Source organism: Eschrichtius robustus, chromosome 11, assembly GCF_028021215.1.
Source record: "Eschrichtius robustus isolate mEscRob2 chromosome 11, mEscRob2.pri, whole genome shotgun sequence".
In the NCBI taxonomy this organism is placed as follows: domain Eukaryota; kingdom Metazoa; phylum Chordata; class Mammalia; order Artiodactyla; family Eschrichtiidae; genus Eschrichtius; species Eschrichtius robustus.
This window is the reverse complement of record NC_090834.1, coordinates 36,872,961-36,889,092: the sequence shown is the minus strand read 5'-3', so window position 1 is coordinate 36,889,092 and position 16,132 is coordinate 36,872,961. Positions and strand designations below refer to the sequence as shown.

The following is a 16,132-nucleotide window of genomic DNA, read 5'->3' as shown; positions in this document are numbered from 1 at the left end:
ATCTTATTAATGAAAAACAGGACATATAAAGCAATAAGATACCACTACAAACTTAGTAGAAAGGACAAAATCTGGAATACTGATGATACCAATTGCTGGGATGGCTGTGCAGCAGCAAAGAACTCTCATACATTGCTAATAGGAATGCAAAGTATTAGAGGCTCTTTGAAAGACAGTTTGGCAGTTTCTTACAAAGCTAAACATATTCTTACCAAATGATTCATCAATTGTTCTTCTTAGTGGTTACCCAATAGAGTTGAAAACTCAGGTCTACATAAAAACCTGCACACAGATGTTTATAACCCCTTTGTTTATAATTGCTAAGTCTTGAAAGCAACCAAGATGTCCTTCAGTAAGTAAATGGATGAATAAACTGTGGTACATCCAGAAAATGGAATATCATTCACCACTGAAAAGTAATGAACTATAAAGCCATAAGACAACATGGAGGAACATTAAATGCGTATTACGAAGTGAAAGAAACCAATCTGAAAAGGCTACATGCTGTATGATTCCAACAATATGACGTTCTGGAAAAAGGCAAAACCATGGAATGGTTCCTGGGAAAAGAGGAACATGAATAACAGAGCACAAAGAATTTTTAGGGCAGCTGACTTTAAATCATTTCTATAAAATTCAAAATTGAATAATATATCTCACAATAAGCATATGTGAGGAAGATTGTTAAAGGAAGGAATGATAAGCACAAAAATTTAAATATGTATTATGATGGGGGCAGTAATGGTACAAAGGGATAGGAAGGGAAAGGCATAGAAGAGCCCAATCACAATCTAAAGTTCTGTTTCTTTAATTTAGTGGTTGGTATATGGGTGTTCATTTGATATTTTTAAACTCCTAGTTATGTTATATATATATAATGTATTTATATATGATTTTGATTATACCAAATATAACAAATTAATGTGTGATTAAAACATCAAATTTTTTATTTCTTTTGACATTCATATGAATTAGACATTCATCTCCACACTCTGTCATCCATCCTGTTTCCACCAGGGCAGTCAATAACATAGCTCTTGAGGTTCTCACCATGGTTTTGACCAATGCTGTAGTCTATGGTAATGGGACCAGACAGGATCACTTTTGAAGACTGGCAGAGGTGGAAATTCTCAAAATGTGAATTGAGATTTATAAATGCTTTAAAACTGTTGTTCCAGCAGTGATAACAGTATATACTGATTAAGTGAGTGATACATAATGATTAAGTGAGTGTTATATAATGATTAAGAGAATGGACAAGAATCAAATAAATTTGACTGGAATTCCAGCTCTGTAACTTACCAGCTGAGCATCCTAAGAAATATTATTTATTTTCTTAAGTCTGTTTTCTCCTCTTTAAAATGAGGTTCACAATAGCTCCTACCTCACAGAGCTGTTCTTAGGACTAAAGGAAATAATGCATATAAAGCATCAAGCACAGTGCCTGGCACATAATCATACTCAGTAGATGTCAGGTATCGTTATCATCATTTCATGCATTAATCTATCATATGATAAGAGAGAGATGCTTACTCTTCTCTTTTCCTCAATTGCTAAGGGGAAGGAATGCACAGCTACAAAGTTTTCATTTTTCTTTTCAACTAACACTACTTGACAAGGTTGAAATTTTGATGTTTCTGTAACAATATGTTAACTTAGATGCTTCGAAAGAGCCCAGAGACTCAGATGTTAAAAAAGATTGACAGTCAACTGACAACAGCAGGCTGCCTAATCAGCCCATGGCACTGGTGACAACATGGCAGGGCACACTGAAGGAAACATCTGGGGCATCATGAAAGAGAGCTAGAATAGGCTTATTTTTATTTCGAAGTTCAAAGACCCTGAAGCTGAATCACATTTGTTAGGCTTTGATTCATTCGTAGTTATGAGCTGTCAGCAACAGACACCACATAGGAAAGAAAACCTGCGGAGAGAACAGAGATAAAGGAAAGAAATACCTAAAAGGACATTATCTCTAAATGTGCAGAGATGAGGAGTTATGGTGTGAGCATGCGTGATCTGAAATCAGAGGGACCTGTGTTTGAATTCTGCCTGCATCACACATTTAGCTGTGTGACCCAAAGCAAGATTTTTAATGTCTCTACGTTTCCACTGTATCATTTATTTAATTGGGGAAGGTGCTTACATTTTGGGAGTGTTGAGAGGATAACTCATGTAAAAAGCTTAACACTGTCACTGGCAAAAACAAGATTGAATATATTTAGATATCATTATAGTCATCCTCGTTATTATCATCATCTTTAGTCAGTATCTTTAACGGATTTATGTAGAATTTTACAAAAATATAACACAGAAAAAAATAAAGCTTTTTGTCCAGCAAAATCTTTTCTTATGTAGCAACTTGAGAGAATAAGTGGGTATTATTTGAAATGTCATCTGAATATAAACCTATGGGCATTGATATAATCTGCATACATTATATTCCCTAAAAGAAGAAAGCTTGGATGATGTCAGCATGGGTTCCTGTCATAATCTGATTCTTTTCTCAAAGATAGAGAGAGAGATAGATATTTGAAAAAGCATAAGAAAAAATATACAGCAAGCAGTAAAATATTGACACAGAAAATTTGAAACTCTGAACATGAAAACAGGTTTTATTTTCCTTTCTACCATAAAAGAAGTCCATCAAGCTCAAAACAATGTTTGATATATTGGCAAATTTCACTAGACATTTTATACTTCCAACATAGTACTGAGGTTGATCTTTTGCAGCAATAACAACAACAAAATACCTCATTTAAAAATATTTTTTTCAAATCACATTCTGTACACTAATTCATTGATTTTCACCTTTATAAATCTTTTCCATTGCCAAATACAATGACTACAATTAAAGACCACAATTAAATGGTCACATTTAAGTTTTCTCATAAACAACCTTTCACTTACCGTAGATCATCATAATTGAACAAATAATTAATGCTCACCTATTATGTGCAGGGAATCAGAAAAATATGGTCTCATTCTTATCACAGTATACAATATATTTGACATGAAAAATTGAATATAGAAATAAAAAGGCAATGTAAGTGCAGGAAAGTGATTAAAAATAAAAGAAAAAATCCACAGTAATGGAGTTTCTCAGCAAGGTAAAGAATTCAACTGAAAGAGCTATAATTGCAAAAACTAGAATACGTTGAGCAACAAAATAAGATAGTACTGGGTTATAAAGTATAAAATAAATATACATCCATATAATATATATAATACATATTCATAATTTATGAATAAATATTCATGTATTGCATAAATTAATAAATGGTAGAGAAAAGACACATCTCCCGTGCAGAATTCCAAGTATTTTATGATGATATCCACCCTCACAGAGGTGAAGCATAACTACTCACTGCCTAATTGTGGGCCGTCCTTAGTGACTTACTTCCAAAGAGTACAGTATGGAAAGGGAAGCTAAAAGGAGTAACTTCGCAGAGGAGAAGCCTGGCAAACACCACCTCAGTCAGGAGACTAAAGTCAACATCAGCAGCGATAAATCATGGTAATATGTATAATTAATATGCTGTGTGCAAAATGACACTTTAGCTCTGCTGTCTTCCTCCTCACAATCCATAACTCCAGTCCAATAATGAGAAAAATGACAGGCAAATCTCAGTTGAGGGACTTTCTAAAAATACCTGACCAGTGCCCCTCAAAACTTTTAGGGTCGTCAAAAACAAGGAAAAATTTGAGAAAATCTCACAGTCAAGAGGAATATACAGAGACATGACAACAATGAAACATGGTGTCCTAGATGGAATCTTGGAACAGAAGAAGTACATTAGGTAAATACTAAGGAATTCTGAAAAAAAAATTATGGACTTTAGTTAATAATAATATGTAAATATTGGTTCATTAATGGTAAGAAGCACACCATACCTATGTAAGATATTAACAATAGAGGAAACTGGGTATGGAATATATAGGAATTTTCTTTAATAGCTTCTCAACTTTTCTATATATATCAAACTGTTTTCTATATATCTCAAGCTTGTATTGCTTTTGTAAATATACTTTGTTTACAAAAGCAATACAAGTACTAAATACATGGTATGAGCATTAAGTGCTGTACTCAGAGGAAGAACGAAGTCTTTTCAGCTCCCAGTCTTGGCAAAAGTTACTGGAGCTGTTGAAGATTGGGTCACTTCACTGGGATTTGCATTTTAACAGGTGAACTCCTGAACATCAGAAGACCTTTAAATCCCATTTTTTCATGGTGGCATCTCCAATATAAGCAAGAAATACAAAGGTGCCACTTTCTGCCCTAACTATATATGAAGACACCCTTATGAAAACAGCAATCACACTTATTTGGCATTACTATAAGATTACTGTTAATATTGCAAACTAAAACTTAAGTGAATGTGCAAATAAAAGCTGGACAATTTGGGCTACATCAAGAAAGATGCTGAAATTTGATACCTCTCCTCTTAGTGAATCTTAAAAAATATCAATAATAATATTTTCCTTGCTTTTTGATAACATCACACTAATATATTCCTTTATTCAACAAGCATTTATTGAGCACCTACTACACTGCAGAAAAGTTCACAGGCACACAGACTACAATGATAAATAAGGAATGGGAATCTCCCACAAGCTAGTGCAACAGTTTTGCAGGCACATTGTTGTAGTAAGGACACAGGGAGACATGGACAAGTACATCACATTCTTTATGGTTCATGATTGATAATGAAATTAGGAACATTCTTGCCATTCCTTCACATCAAGCTAGCCAACATCACATTGTTTTTATATATCTCAATATATATGTTGGTGTATATAAACATATGTATATATAAAGATTTTTTAAATTTACTTTGTTAAAGCATATAATCCATTAAAAATATGTATGGCTTTACACAGTTTAAACATTTGGGGCTGGAGATCAAGAGAGAGAACACTTCTCTTTGTTTTCTGGTATTTGTGCAGCTGTTGCCATTGCCTTGCCAAGGATTTTTCTAGGAGGGAAATGCTGGTGTCTTTGATGCCAGCCGGTGGCATTCTATTATTAAGCGAGATGAAAGCAAAATTACCTCTTCCTACTGCTGTTGCTATAGTGACTTCTGTACCTACCATTTCCACCCACCACCTATTGGGTGGTATGAAGGTTTTCCTGGAGTCCAGATAGTTCAGATATACTCTTCATGGTGGCATATTTCACATTTAAAATAGATGCTTCATTCACCAGTTAACTTTTCAATATTTACAAGCAAGGTGATCTTTTTTATCCTTACTTTCAAAGAAACAAGGTCTTAGGCTCAGCAACATCAATCATCAAAGTATCAGAGTTTAATTTCAATGTTGTTAATCTCCATTTAATCTAGAGGCCTGTAAAGGTGCCAGAGTCATGAATGTGATATGAATAGCTTTGGCTATCCAAAACCTAATGAAACAACTAGGGAGTTTCAAATTTTACAGGTTGTTTTTTTCCCAAGCTTTCTTTGTGTTCACCACCTGCAAAAATGTAACTAAAACTGAAAAAAAAGAGAATTCCCAGTATATTATGCCAGGTACTGGCAGCAAGAAAAAGCTTGAATCCATAGCAGTTGGATCAATAACTTGAAAACTGAACATTTATAAACAGACACAAATGTTGAAAACAACTGTTTACTAGCTATTTCTTGAAAAGTCTTTCTCACATTACTAGTAAAAAACTCATTATTATGCAGAAAACCACAAATGCCTGCTATAACTCTAATGCCATAATAATCTGAAAACCTAATGTCAAAGTATAGAGAAATTTATAAGAAATATAAGCAACATGGTGTTGGATTTAGGAAAACCTAAATTTTATTTCATAAGGTAAAGTTGTCCTTCTCACTGAAAATAAGAGAGGAAGACATGCTGCCCCTTTCCCATGGCATAATGTTACTTTGTTGGTACTGCTGTCCAAAATCATCAGGATATTTTTCTACCCCAAGAGTTTACAATAATTCGTAGACAGCATCTTCTGTAAAGGTCTAGGGTAGAAGTAGACCTAGAGGAGGTACATTGTATCTGAATTATACAGTCTTAAAGATAAAGTGATTATGATGGGACATAAAAATATTATGAACCTTGATAACGTTGGATATTAAGAATTGTCATTTTCCTACTCCCAATCATTCCAGTGTCAGAACTAGCCAGCCAATATAAGAGATGTCTCCTTAGTCCAGCAGAGATACCCCAAATGAATGTCTCCTAGACCTGGGAATTGGAAAAAGTCCTGTAAACATTGACTTGTCCTATGGTAACTAACGTAAGAAAGAGACGTAATCTTCACATGAGCAATGTTCCAGTTTTCAAGAAAATTGTAACCAAAGAAATATAAACCAGAAGAGTTAATATTCATATCTGGATGTGGCAAAAAGATACCTCAATTGTGAAAAGTTCTGAGATTTATCACATACATGGACTCAGCTCAAGAGAAGAATCACATAAGTGTTGAAGTTTTGCTGTGAAGAGTTAAATATTTATCTTTAAAGCTAGTTAGTCATAAAAATTACTTGAGAAGAAGAATTACAAAAATGTTGAAAGTAGAGATACCTAATACTATAAACCATAACAACTTAATAAAAACAGTTTAGGCTCTGAACCAGATTATATTAATAATGTCACAAAAAGGAAATGAGTAGTAATGATTAAAATACCTACTAAGTTTCTCATTTTGAATAGAGAGGAGATTGAAAAGTTCTCACACCACTCTTTATTAATAAGAATGCAATTATGTTTTCTCTTGAAAAACATGAGTAGGTTTTCAAAAGAATATAGATGATAGATAAGAAAGCTAGCCAGATAGATATAACTATATAGAATACAAATATATTGTATTTTAACAAAGTTAAGGCAAAGAAAGTTTTGCTATATTAAAGGGAACAGAAAAAAATGAACCACTATGAAAGCTTAAAAACAGAAATCACACATGAAATGACAAATAAGATCAGACATATCAGCTATGACAAATGTAAATGCATTAAATTACTATACTAAAATTCAAAGAATATCAGATTATTAAATTTTTTCTATGTATATGAAATTTATATGTCCAGTTACACATACACATAAATACAAACAGATTATATGTGAAAGAATAGACAAAATATGTTCCAGCAACAACAAAATTACAACAGAGTTGATTAATAGTAATGTTAGATAAAGTACAAACAAAAGGACAAACATTCCTTCATTGGGTTCTCATTATGTGCAAAGTGTTCTTTTAGATACTGGGCCACAACACTAAGTAACACAAACTTGGTACTTGCCCTTGTGAAGCTTATTAAAGGGAGCCAAGTATTTAAAAATTAATTGCACAAAGTTATTTACACTTAAGATAAAGGCAAAGAGAGAAATAGTCAGTGTGTGAACCTATAATTTTGGGAGATTGGATTTGTGTGGAGGCATGGCTGAAGAAGTGATATTTAAGCTAATAGCTAAAAGATTAAAAATTCGGTATACATATACTAGTCTATGTGTGTTGTGCTTGATCATTTGTGCACACATATGTGAGTATTGGGGGATAGGTTGGTGAGAAATAACAGCACTGCAGGCAAAGGAAATAAGAGTGAAGGCTCCAAGCAAGAAAGGAGCTAATGATTATATATTTCTAAAAGATATAGTTAATAATGGAAATATAAAAATTGTAAACATTTATTCATTCATATTAAATTTAAAAAAAACAAGCACTATTGGAATCTCAAGGAGAAACTGGTAAAAGAACAGAAGTAAACAACTTTACCATATATCTTCTAGTCTTTTGTATTTCTAGGAATCAAAAAATAAATTAGCATTAGGAAATCTATTTAACATAATGTAGCATGGAAATAGATACAATTAAATTTGATTTTCTTATCAAATACTGAAAAGTCTATATTTAATTTTAAAAACAGTTGAGTGAAATATAAATTTTTAGTGAAGCTCTCTTAGTTTCATTTATTCTATCAAATTTGAATCAAATATTACCATATTATTTAATAGAGAAACTTCTGAGACATTTCCATTAAAGAAGCAAAAATGATAAGATTTCTTATTTTGCCATCATGTAACATAATAGTGATCTTAAAATTCTAAACGAGTCACTAAAACAAATGAAATAAGAAAAATTTAAGATATAATATTGTTAAAAAGTGACAAAAATAAACAGTATTTGGAAATGTTATGTTTTTATGTCTAGAAAATTCAAAACAATCAGAATAAATATAAGAACTTATAAGATTTAATATGGTAGCTAGGAAAGAATTGTAAAAGAAAAGGAAATGATTGTCACTACACAAGGAAAATATATAATTCTTCAGAACATTCTCTAAAAACAAAATAAAACAAAATAAAAACAATGAATACTATTTGAAAGGCAAATTCAATATTCTCATTGCTATAACCTCAGTGCCTTTAAGTGCCTGGAAGATAGGAGACATTTAATTTATACTTGAAAGAAAGAGTGATTGAGAGGATGAATAAAGCTTCTTTATTCATTTATTTAAAATGAGCTTCTTGAAGCAAGGACCATATTATTGATCCTACATTCTAGGTATTAAATTAAGTTTATCAAATTAATTAAAAGTTCATAATATTAATAAATTAATTTCCAGGGATTTTCTTTTGCTTACTAGCTGTGTGATGTTGGGCAACTGTATATAATTTCTCTGAGCCTCAAGTCCTCATTACAAAATAAATAAACAAAATTTCGAGTAATAAGAGTAATTAACCAAAAGGATATTTTTGAAAGAATTAATTGAGATTAGATTAGAGACCTAAATGTAAGACCAGACACTATAAAACTCTTAGAGGAAAACATAGGAAGAACACTCTTTGACATAAATCACAGCAAGATCTTTTTTGATCCACCTCCTTGATCCAACAAGTGGGACCTAATGAAACGTCAAAGCTTTTGCACAGCAAAGGAAACCATAAACAAGACAAAAAGACAACCCTCAGAATGGGAGAAAATATTTGCAAATGAATCAACGGACAAAGGATTAATCTCCAAAATATATAAACAGCTCGTGCAGCTCAATATTAAAAAAAAAACAACCCAATCCAAAAATGGGCAGAAGACCTAAAGAGACATTTCTCCAAAGAAGACATACAGATGGCCAAGAAGCACATGAAAAGCTGCTCAACAACACTAATTATTAGAGAAATGCAAATCAAAACTACAGTGGGGTATCACCTCACTCCAGTTAGAATGGACATCATCAGAAAATCTACAAACAACAGTTGCTTGAGAGGGTGTGGAGAAAAGGGAACCCTCTTGCACTGTTGGTGGGAATGTAAATTGATACAGCCACTATGGAGAACAGTATGGAGGTTCCTTAAAAAACTAAAAATAGAACTACCATATGACCCAGCAATCCCACTACTGGGCATATACCCAGAGGAAGCCATAATTCAAAAAGACACATGCACCCCAATGTTCATTGCAGCACTATTTACAATAGCCAGGTCATGGAAGCAACCTAAATGCCCATCAACAGATGAATGGATAAAGAAGATGTGGTATATATATACAATGGAATATTACTCAGCCATAAAAACGAACGTAATTGGGTCATTTGTAGAGACGTGGATGGATCTAGAGACTGTCATACAGAGTGAAATAAGTCAGAAAGAGAAAAACAAATATTGTATATTAACACATATATGAGGAACCTAGAAAAATGGTACAGATGAACCATTTTGCAAGGCAGAAATTGAGACACAGATGTAGAGAACAAACGTATGGACACCAAGGGGGGAAAGCGGTGGGGAGGGGTGGTGCTGGTGGTGTGATGAATTGGGCGATTGGGATTGACATGTATACACTGATGTGTATAAAATTGATGACTAATAAGAACCTGCTGTATAAAAAAAAATAAAATAAAATTCAAAAATTCATTAAAAAAACCAACCAAACAATCAAACAAAAAAACACGAAAAGACAACCTATTGAATGGGAGAAAATATTTGCAAATGATGCAACAGACAAGGGCTTAATCTCCAAAATATACAAACAACTCATACAACTCAACAACAGAAAACCAAACAACCCAATCGAAAAATGGGCAGAAGGCCTTAATAGACATTTCTCTAAAGAGGACATACAGATGGCCAGTAGGCACATGAAACGATGCTCAACATCACAAGTTATTAGAGAAATGCAAATCAAAACTACAATGAGGTACCAACTCACACCAGTCAGAATGGCCATCATTAAAAAGTCTACAAGTAACAAATTCTGGAGAGGATGGGGTGAAAAGGGAACCCTCATACACTGGTTCCTCAGAAAACTAAAAACAGAATTACCATGTAATCCAGCAATCCCACTCTTGGGAATATACCCAGACAAAACTATAATTCAAAAAGATATATACACCCTTATGTTCATAACAGCACTGTTCACAATAGCCAAAACATGGAAACAACCTAAATGTCCATCACCAGATGAATGGATAAAGAAGATGTGATACATATATATACAATGCAATACTACTCAGCCCTAAAAAAGAACAAAATAATGCCATTTGCAGCAACATGGATGCAACTAGAGATCATCATACTAAGTGAAGTAAGTCAGAAAGAAAAAGACAAATACCATACGATATTACTTATACGTGAAATCTAAAATATGGCACAAATGAACCTATCTACAAAACAGGTACAGACTCATAGACATAGAGAACAGACTTGTGGTTGCCAAGGGGGAGCATGGGAGAGAGAGGGACGGACTGGGAGTTTGGGATTAGTAGATGCAAACTATTACATTTAGCATGGATAAACAATAAGGTCCTAATGTATAGCACAAGGAACTATATTCAGTACCCTGGGATAAACCATAATGGAAAAGAATATAAAAAAAGAATGTATGTGTATAACTGAGTCACTTTGCTGTACAGCAGAGATTGGCAGTACATTGTAAATCAACTATACTTCAATAAAAAAAAAAAGACAAAATAAAATAAAATATAACGTGGAAAAACAAACAAACAAAAAAAAAAAAGAAAAAATATAGAGAGCCCTTAGTACAGTGATTAACAGGTAGTGAATATTCAATAAATGTTAGCTGTCATCATCATCATTGCCATCATCATTATCACACTTCCATTTTACATATTTTTTAAAGATTCAATTTGAGATGCCATTTGAACTATAAGCTGCTAAGATAATCACAATATTTCTGAGAACTATTATTGGTATGTCTTCTCTGTTCAAGAACATAGAATGACTTACTTTTTCCTATACCTATAATCAGCTCACCAGTCAAGGTTTATTCATTCAACAATAATTATTAAGTACATAACATGGTGCCTGACACATAGTAGACATGCAATGAATATTTGTTTAATGAAGGAAAATGAATGAATGAATGAATAAAAAACTGAACTGTGGCTCCCACAGTATGGCCGGCGACATTAGCTAGCGCTCGCTCTACTCTCTCTAACGGGGAAACAGCGGACTACAAGAGACTGAGATGTATCTGCCTCTATTTCCAACAGACTCACGTTCAACTTTCGCTCACAAAAAAAAAAAAAAAAAAAAGCCGGGAAAATTTTATTAACCCTTTTTTAAAAAAAGTTAATATAAAATTATAGCAAAAAAGGAACCTGAATTTTAGTAACACAGCTGGAACAATCCGCAGCGGTGGCGGCAGCGGCGGGAGAAGAGATTTAATTTAGTTGATTTTCTGTGGTTGTTGGTTGTTCGCTAGTCTCACGGTGATGGAAGCTGCACATTTTTTCGAAGGGACCGAGAAGCTGCTGGAGGTTTGGTTCTCCAGGCAGCAACCCGACGCAAACCAAGGATCTGGGGATCTTCGCACCATCCCAAGATCCGAGTGGGACATACTTTTGAAGGATGTGCAATGTTCAATCATAAGTGTGACAAAAACTGACAAGCAGGAAGCTTATGTACTCAGTGAGAGTAGCATGTTTGTCTCCAAGAGACGTTCAATTTTGAAGACATGTGGTACCACCCTCTTGCTGAAAGCACTGGTTGCCTTGTTGAAACTTGCTAGGGATTACAGTGGGTTTGACTCAAAGCTTCTTTTATTCTTGCAAGAATTTCATGAAGTCTTCTCACCAAGGGTACCCACACCGGAATTTCCAGGAAGAAATAGAGTTTCTTAATGCAGTTTTCCCAAATGGAGCCGCATATTGTATGGGACACATGAATTCTGACTGTTGGTACTTGTATACTTTGGATTTCCCAGAGAGTCGGGTAATCAATCAGCCAGATCAAACCCTGGAAATTCTGATGAGTGAGCTTGACCCAGCAGTTATGGACCAGTTCTACATGAAAGATGGTGTTACTGCAAAGGATGTCACTCTTGAGAGTGGAATTCGTGACCTGATACCAGGTTCTGTCATTGATGCCACACTGTTCAATCTTTGTGGGTATTCAATGAATGGAATGAAATTGGATGGAACTTATTGGACTATTCACATCACTCCAGAACCAGAATTTTCTTATGTTAGCTTTGAAACAAACTTAAGTCAGACCTCCTATGATGACCTGATCAGGAAAGTTGTGGAAGTCTTCAAGCCAGGAAAATTTGTGACCACCCTGTTTGTAAATCAGAGTTCTAAATGTCACACAGTGCTTTCTTCACCCCAGAAGATTGAAGGTTTTAAACGTCTTGATTGCCAGAGCGCTATGTTCAATGATTACAATTTTGTTTTTACCAGTTTTGCTAAGAAGCAGCAACAACAGCAGAGTTGATTAAGAAAAATGAAGAAAAAATGCAAAAAGAGAACACACATAGAAGAAGGTGGTGGCTGCTTTTTAGATATTGATACCAAGGGCCATGCTTTCCATAACCACCACCTTGTAGTTGCAGAAAGCCCTAGATGTAATGATAGTGTAATCATTTTGAATTGTATGCATTATTATATCAAGGAGCTAGATATCTTGCTTGAATGTTCTCTTCTGTGTTTAGGTATCCTATGCCACTCTTGCTGTGAAATTGAAATGCATGTAGAAAAAACCTTTTACTATATGAAACTTTACAACACTTGTGAAAACAACTCAATTTGGTTTATGCACAGTGTAATATTTCTCCAGGTATCATCCAAAATTCCCCACAGACAAGGCTTTTGTCCTCATTAGGTGTTGGCCTCAGCCTAGCCATCTGGGACTGTTCTATTAAATTGCTACCAGGATTTTGCGTCCAGTTACCTCCACTTTCTAGAACATACTCTCTACTAATGTTATTGAAACCAATTTCTACTTCATACAGATGTTTTTGCAGCACCAATCAAAGTTCTTCTTCCATGAGTCGAGTCCTCTATGAAAATGACTGCAGTTGTCTATTTTGTGTATTACTATCTCACTGCTTCCTATACTTGTGTGACTTTAATTGATTCATTCCTCACCATGGTGTCTCCCTCCCAACCACACCCCCTCCATGAAACAATACACTGTTACACTGTGGGTTTACACTAACCTTATACCCCAGATGGGGAACGGGGGTGGGGGTGGACCCTGGGCTTAATTTTCTTTTAAGGTCAAGGGAGTCTGGCATTTTTCGTTACCATGAGCTCTTTTGGAATAAGCTGGTATTGATTAGCAAAGAAGGTGTAGATTGATACTAGGGAGTACTGGCAGAACTGTATGGAAACTGTATGCCATTCTGTGGCCCCCATTAAATGAGATTAGCTTCTCATGGGTACCATGTCTTTATTAACTTGCTAAGTAGTAGTATAAAAAAATTATCACTAAATTTGTTAGCAAGGAGCTTTAAGATAAAGGTTGTGTTGGATTCAACAAGTCAAGTCACCTCAGATGAGTCACCTCAACTTTTACTTTCATAGCCATTTCCACTACTTTCTGTTAATGATATGCCATAAACTTTGGTTCAAAGCGGAATCGATGTCTTTGCCATCTTTGTGACTTAAAAAGTTCTGTGACTTTGTGATGCATGTGATAGTGTTCTGACGGTTCCTCTTACTGGTATTTCTTTCACCATGGAGTATCATCAAGTGATGAATGAGAACTGTCCAGGTTAGTCAGACATACTACACAGTGAAGCAGAGTGCTATCCATAAAATATAGCATACCCAATTCCAAAATGGTCAATGGGAAATGACCAGAAATACAGGCTTAAAAGAGTTGGCATCTTTTAGCTGTATTTGCTAATACAGACACTTATTTAAGCAGCTGAGAAAAGAGCAAAGTTGACTCAATTTTGTATTTCTTCTTGTCCTCAAACAATGTTTGATTCTTTCTGGATTGATGCAGTGATGTTTTTGTTCCTTCCGTATTTATAAATGAAACACTTTTGTTTTAGTGTTTCTAAACATAAATTCTACTTGGTTCGAAATCAAGTGGTTGGAACGCTTTTGACTTTTAAACATGTTGTTGATTCAGAGCTTCATTGAAGAAGCTTTCAATCAATGGATCAGTCCGATTCTGTAATTAGCGCCCAGTACCTAACGTTTTGGTGCTATTATGAGGACCAATGCTCAAAGTGGATTTTGTTCTTGAACAGTGTCCCAGTAGATTTGATGAACATTTATTGGCTTGAGGTCTGATCCCCCCCCCCCGGCCCCCGCCCAATAGATTTAAGATTTCTATTTAATGTTGAGAAACTGCACAAATTTGTATGGAACAAAGCCTAGAAAAATGAAAACTATAGATTGAATAGTAATCTAAATTAATCCTAGTGTGTATGATAGAGGAGGGAGAATCTTGGTGCCATAATTTCTCTCTTCATGGTGTTGGACTTAAATCATTTGAAATGTATTTCTGTACCACAATTTAAGCTTCAATAAAGGTGTGCTTAATTCATTGTCTAGTGACATTCAAAAAAAAAAAAACAACTGAACTGCTATTTAGTAAACATAATGCTAGATGCTGGATATAGGATGAATGTGCTAACTCTTCATATAAAATAGTAATAGCTAACATTTACTGAGGATTAACTATAAGTTAAGGCCTGCTGCTGGGTGAATTGCAAGCATTGTCCCCCTGATACAAATTCTGTAGTATTATTATTCCTATTGCACAGGTCGGTAAACTGAAGCTTAAAGGAGCTTGTCCAGCATTACGTGGGCAATAAGTGGAAGAGAATTCAAATCCATTCCTTTCTGATTCTAGAGGCCAAGCTCTTCTACCATGCAAATATCTTACTTCTGTAAAATGACTTGAACAGGCTATATAGAAAAGTCATTGACTCTCTAGCAGTAGAAATTCATTAAGTCTTCCTATTCCTACTAATTTCAGCAGACTAGACCAGGGGTCAACAAACTACAGCCACAGGCTAAATCTTTGCTTTTTACAGAGCCCACAAGCGAAGGATTTATTTTTAAATTTTTAAATTGTTGAAAAATTTAAAACAATAATACTTTGTGACATGAAAATTATATGCCAGTATCATATAATATGCTCAGTTTTGCCTTTTGGCCTACGAAGCCTCAAATATTTACTATCTGACCCTTTACAGAAAATGTCTGCGAGCCTTGGACTAGATTATGTGGGATGCCTTTCAGCAATATGAGCAATGCATATGCCATAGCAGATTTAAAGAAAAATGTACCATGAGTAAATAGTTATATTAGCCCTACAAAATTTCTGGGAAGTATTTTCTTGTACTTTAATTCAAAAGAGCTAGAGCAACTACAAAACAGAAACAAAATCAGAATACTAGTATATTGAACTGATGCTTAATGTGAAAAGTGATTTCATTCTGTCAAGAATTTCTTCATATAATTGATGGAAATCTCTACACAAAAGTAGTGTTTTCAATAAATTATTTAAATGCGTATTCTACCTTAAAAAAAAAACCTCTTCTCTAGTTTCATGGAAATAAATCAGATAGGAAGAGAGTAGTGTTTGACATTTACAGAGGTCAATTTGTAACAACTGCCCTTTTAAATGTGCATCATTTATTCATTCATTCATTCAGCCAATAATTTTTGAATGCCAGGCACTGGACTTACTAAGCATAGGTGATATACTGCAAATGACCTGAGTTTTGACCTGAAATAACTTGTTATTTATTTTTTTTCACCATTCACTTGCTGTATAATATGTGAGTTGCTGCACATAGTAAAATCAACCCTCCCTAAAATTTGAGCATTACCCAAGATCACTTGCCATATTAGTTCAGCCTAAGTGAAGATCACAAATTAAAACTTCCTAAGATAACTGAATGCTGAAAAAGGAA

The 16,132-nt window shown here is 34.3% G+C and overlaps 1 protein-coding gene and 1 pseudogene across 1 annotated transcript in view; both read left to right on the top strand.

Annotated features, from left to right (window-relative positions):
* Positions 1-16,132, top strand: part of CNTN5 (contactin 5) — a 1,372,019-nt gene that overhangs the window by 917,630 nt on the left and 438,257 nt on the right. The gene's annotated exons all lie outside the window — the stretch shown is intronic.
* LOC137771900 (S-adenosylmethionine decarboxylase proenzyme pseudogene) lies at positions 11,587-12,785 on the top strand (annotated as a pseudogene).